This window comes from Gavialis gangeticus, unplaced genomic scaffold (genome assembly GCF_001723915.1).
Source record: "Gavialis gangeticus isolate Ggan-Ray unplaced genomic scaffold, GavGan_comp1, whole genome shotgun sequence".
Lineage (NCBI taxonomy): Eukaryota > Metazoa > Chordata > Crocodylia > Gavialidae > Gavialis > Gavialis gangeticus.
Genome location: NW_017729031.1, coordinates 49,068,049 through 49,073,306, shown reverse-complemented (window position 1 = coordinate 49,073,306; position 5,258 = coordinate 49,068,049).

Here is a 5,258-nt window from a genome sequence, read left to right as displayed (position 1 = left end):
CTTAATGAGAATGGGGTGAGAGACAGTGTCGAAGGCCTTCCTAAAGTCCAGGAAGACTATGTCCGCTGCTACCCCTGCATCTAATGATTTGGTGACCTGATCATAGAAGGCCACCAGGTTGGTCTGACAGGACCTGCCTCTAATGAACCTGTGTTGGTTGCCCCTGAGCATAATCTTCCCTGCTGGCCGCTTGTGCACATGTGCCAGAATTATTCTCTCAAAAAGCTTACCCAGGATTGAGGTAAGACTAACTGGCCTATAATTTCCCAGGTCCTCCTTCCTCCCTTTTTCTGAAGATGGGAACCACACTGGCCCTCTTCCAGTCCTCTGGCACCACACCAGAACATCACGAGTGCTCGTACAGACGTGCCAGGGGTCCCGCAATGACCTTGGGTAATTCCCTCAGCCCTCTGGGGTGGAGATCGTCCTGACCAGCTGATTTAAATACATCCAGTCCCTCCAGAAGTTCCCTGACTAGATCCTTCCTGACCCATGGCCTAGGTGCACCTCCCCTGAGGCCTGAGGGGGGCCCGGTGGGAGGGGGGCTGATCTGGTCCCTGCTCAGGAAAATGGAGGCAAAGAAGTCATTAGATAAGTTCGCTTTGTCGTCTGGTGTGATGACCAAATTTCCTAGCGTGTCTTGCAGGGGCCCCACGTTACCTGGTACCTTCTTTTTGCCCCCTATGTATTTGAGGCCTCCTGTGGATGTGTGCACTGGCCCCCTAAGCACAGCATTACCCTAGCCCCTGTTGCTTACCTGTGTATATGTTCTGCTCGTCCGTCTAGGTTGGGCTGTACTTGTGAGTGCTGCTTGGTTTAGCAGTCCAAGGCTTCCTCCTCCTTCGTCTTCCCCTTCCCCCAATGAGCCTAGTTTAAAGCCCGCCGGAGGAGATCTGCCAACCTAGAAAAGAACACACGCCCACCTTTAGGGGAAAGGTGGAGCCCATCCCACCCGATCGTGTCTCTCGTCGTGATGTGTGGGTCTTTGTCAAGGAAGCCAGAGCCCACCTCAAGTCCCACCACTTTGCCCAAGCCTTGGCTCTGGGTGCAATGTGGAGGCTTCTGCCTAGAGTATTGGTTTAGCTGCCTGCACCTCTACAAAAGATGGGTATCTTGCTGCCTTCCTGGGAAGCCCTGCTGCTGTGGTGGGAAGAGTTTCTGCCCACAGCGTTGCCTGGGTTGCCATCACCCCGGCTTATACCAGAATACTGTCTGCCACTGCAGCCAGAGCTGAGGTTCTGTCCCCAGTGGGGTGCTTTGTCTGCAGTGCTGCTGAGACAGCTGGCACCCTGGGTCTTCCTGGGGTATATCACCATGAGAAGTTATCACTATAGGCTATCACTATGCTCTTACTGCAGTGGCACAAGTTCATGTATAGATGCTGTGTGCTGGCCACAGTGGCTCAGGGTCACATTCACACAGTGCACATCCCCACAGGGTCGGGTCGGTTGGTCGGTCTGTCGGTGCTTTTGTCACAAGAAAGCAGGGCTTTCACCTATCACTGGTGGCAGAACTAAGAATGCAAGTGCCAGAGCCAAGGTGCAGCCCCTGGGCAGCTGAAAAGGAGAGTGTGGCTCTCCAACTAATTTGGGTTTGATATCCCCTATTGTACACTGATCGTGACACAGATGTGCATAGGTTCAAGTACTCCTTCACTATTTCTGAATATCTCCATATCTCATCGCATCCTATTCGTCTTTATCCAGAGATCTGACCAGTGTTGTTAGGTCCAGGGAAAGGCAGATGTGGTAGCTGAGTAGTAATGAGATTCTTTTTTTTTAAAAAGAATTGCCTTTTGTTTCTCCTAGTACTACCAACCACCTCCCAAAAAAACACGGGAATTGACTCCCAAAATGTATTACATAGTTAAAGTTGACTAGTAGTAGTTCCTCATGTCCTTCCAAACCTGTTCTTAGAGGTCTAAAAACAGATAGAGTACTGCAAATCTTCACCGCAAGAATAAACAGTTGTGGTTTCAAACCTACATAACTCAGCACAGAAATGAGGAGTCTCTATCTTAGCCACTGGCGGCATGCATCGTTTATGCACTGAACTATATACATATAAATGAGAATCTGTAAGATAGCTCTGTTATTTTTTGTAGTGTGCTCTACTTGGTCATGACTCAAGCTTGCTTATTATAAGCCCGTCCTGGATGAAATATACAGTTTACCTTTGGTAACTGTTAGCTTTGTTTTCTGATATTCTGAACCTTAAATACAGATAGTTACTTTCAGCATCCTACAGGAATAGGAAGCGCTGGTGATCAACCTTTTTTTGTTTTTGTTAAAAGGTGGGCCATGTATATAGATAGTTTGTGTTGCTTTCTTATGTCTCTTTGGTTTGTTTTTTTATGTTGCTTCAAGAGAAATAATCACAAATATTTAAACAAAAAATTACAGGTAGGGTTTTAGAGTTATTACTAGGTCATCTTGACAATAAAGCAAGTTGTTAAGGTTTTTATTATTTCATCTGAAAATATATGCTGTAACCTAGATATCTTTTCTTTTTTTATTGTTTCTGTCCCTGAAGACAAGGAAGACTAAATTGTTATATGCTGTAATTTGTGAATGACAAAGTTACCTTCTTAAAATTGTTTTCTATTGCTGTTAAGTAAGTATCTGGAGTGAATTACTTATTTGGAACAAATGGAAGGGAGGACTCCAGTGTCTATTTATGCTTACTATCTTTGTCCTTATTTCTGCGTTATCTACAATATTATTAGGGGTGTGCCAATAGAGATTTTTTGGGGCCAATACCAATATCCAATTTTTAAGGAGGCATATTAGACGGAAGTGTGGTTCATTGAGGGTGGGGGCTCTTTTCACCAGGGCTGGGCTTGGGGTAGAAGCTATGGAGGGGACCACCCTAAATTTCACTGTTCCCAGCGGTGCTGCATGCCTCGTGCAGCCCTGGCTCTTCCCAGTTCGACTCCCGCCTACTCCTATGTGGGGTGTGAGGCGGAGGCATGGCTCGTTGGGAGGGGCGGCTTCTTTCCAGTGCTGCCGTGCAGCCTCAGCTCTTCCTGGCACATGGGCGGGGGTTGAGCTAGGCATGCAGCAGCACTGGGAGTGGGATTACAGCAGAACTTGGGGTGGTGGCATCCCCCTCCATAGCCCCTGCTCTAAGCCCAGCTCCTAGCGAGAAGAGCTTGGCTGCAGCCTGCCCACTTGCCCCATGCAGATCCAGAGGGCACATGCCCACTCCACTCTGCCCTCCTGGCTGCCCCTTCTCCCCCTGCCCCCAGCAAGCCATACTGCAGTCCTGCACCATGCCCCTTCCCTCCCTCTTCCCCTTCCACCACAACAGACTTACCAGCTGGAGGCAGCTCTCAACGCTGCTGGACTCTGCTCCTTGCTGCCTGAGTGCTGTGCTGTGGCCAAATTATTGGCCAAATTGTCAATCCCATTGGGCTGTTTTCCAGTGTAGCCAATTTTCTTTATATCGGTACCAATCTGATATCCAGCCAGCAAACCTCTAAATATTATTATTCTTGATGTCCTTCTTAGTGCCTTTTAAAGGCTCTTCTGTGAAAAAGACATTGAAAGAAGCTGCTTAGGATAGTTGTGTAATCTCCCGCAAGAGACTGGGTCTTTTCAAGAAAAGGCTGGATAACCATACACTTATGGTTTAAGGTAGGGGTGTTGAAACTTCAAGCTGCTGGCCAGATTTGGACCCTGTCTCTGCATGTGGGGGTGGCACAGGGCTGGATGGGGGTGGTATGGTCTAGATCTAAACATGTGGGCCTGATCCTGGGGTGTAGAGTCCGATTCAGCTTGCAGACTGGGCCTGCAGTACTCATTTTTCCCTTTGGGCCAAAAGGTTGAGTACCACTGACTTAGTGAGTCTTCCTCCCCAGAAGATATTGCCACCTCGTGTCCTTCTGTCAATTTTAGGACAGAGGTTTTAAACCTGTCCATTTTTTTTCACTTTCTTCACTTAGATTCTCTCCCTTAGATTCTCTTCCCACTCCCCACCAGTATTACCAGCTAGCATGTTGATCAGACCATGATAGCAGTAAAACTTCAAAGGAATTGATACCTATAAGTTAAGTACAAACAGTCAAAAAGCCCAAGGCTGAGTTGATTCAATCTTTTCAAGTTGGCCTAAGCTGCATAGATTGAACAGATAAACAAGTGAACAGACATACTTTTGATTCTGGAAATGTAGCCACGTGTAGCCAAGGCCAGAAGCTGGGGAGTGCTACAGCATGGCTCCCTGCTTGGCTGGAGCAGGCAGTTTGGGCCAAGGCTAGCCACCCACCCTGCAAGGAGGGAGGGTAGATGCAAAGCATCCTGGGATGCTGAGGGACTGAGCTCACTTAAATCTGGAGGGGATCTGGGACAGAAGTTTAATAAACCGATTTAGCCTAAATAAGTTAAGTCTTGTACTACATCGATTCAGGTTTATCTTAAACCAGTTTCAGCTGTTTTGTAAGCAATTCTTGTGTGCTGGACTTCTGTTGTGTTACAGATTTGAACTGGTTTTCCATCACTTATGCTAGTTTGTGTATGATTTTTGTCCCTAGCCATAGTATTTAAATACAAGTTAGTGAATTATCTGAAGTCAGTGATCTCATTTTCTGCAGATGTACAAACATAGATTTCATAGATGTTTAGGGTCGGAAGGGACCTTAGTAGATCGAGTCCAAACCCCTGCGCTGGGCAAGAAAGAGCGCTGGGGTCAGGTGACCCCAGCCAGATGCTTGTCCAGTCTCCTCTTAAAGACCTCCAAAGTAGGGGACAGCACCACCTCCCTTGGAAGCCCATTCCAGATTCTGGTAACCTTTACCGCAAAGAAGTTCTTCCTGATTGTCGCAGGGGCACTTTGGTGCCCTACTCCTATGAAAAGATACAGGTGCTGGTTGCCAGGGCAACTGCAGTTGGTCAGCTGACCAGAAGGGGGCCGGGCCTGACCTATATAAAGGTGATCCAGGCTGAGGCCAGGGGAGCAGTTCCCCTCTGGCAGCTGAGGAAGAAGGAGTTCTGCGAGAGTAAGCAGAGTAGGGAAGCCTGATGGCCTGAGCAGCTTCTGGTCAAGGATACCGCGTGGAGGAAGCCCTGGTAGGGAGTTGAATGAGGGTTAGCTGGTTGTCTTGGAGTTTATGTTGTAGCCCAGGGGCTTGAGTTTTCTGTTTGTAGTTTTATAAGATCCGGAGGACCGGGTGAGGCTATTGGGGGTTGGAGGAGGCCTCAGTGGGGCTCCACGGCGGTGTGGGGACCCCGGTGCCAGGGAGGGCACTGTATTGAGGGGGCATT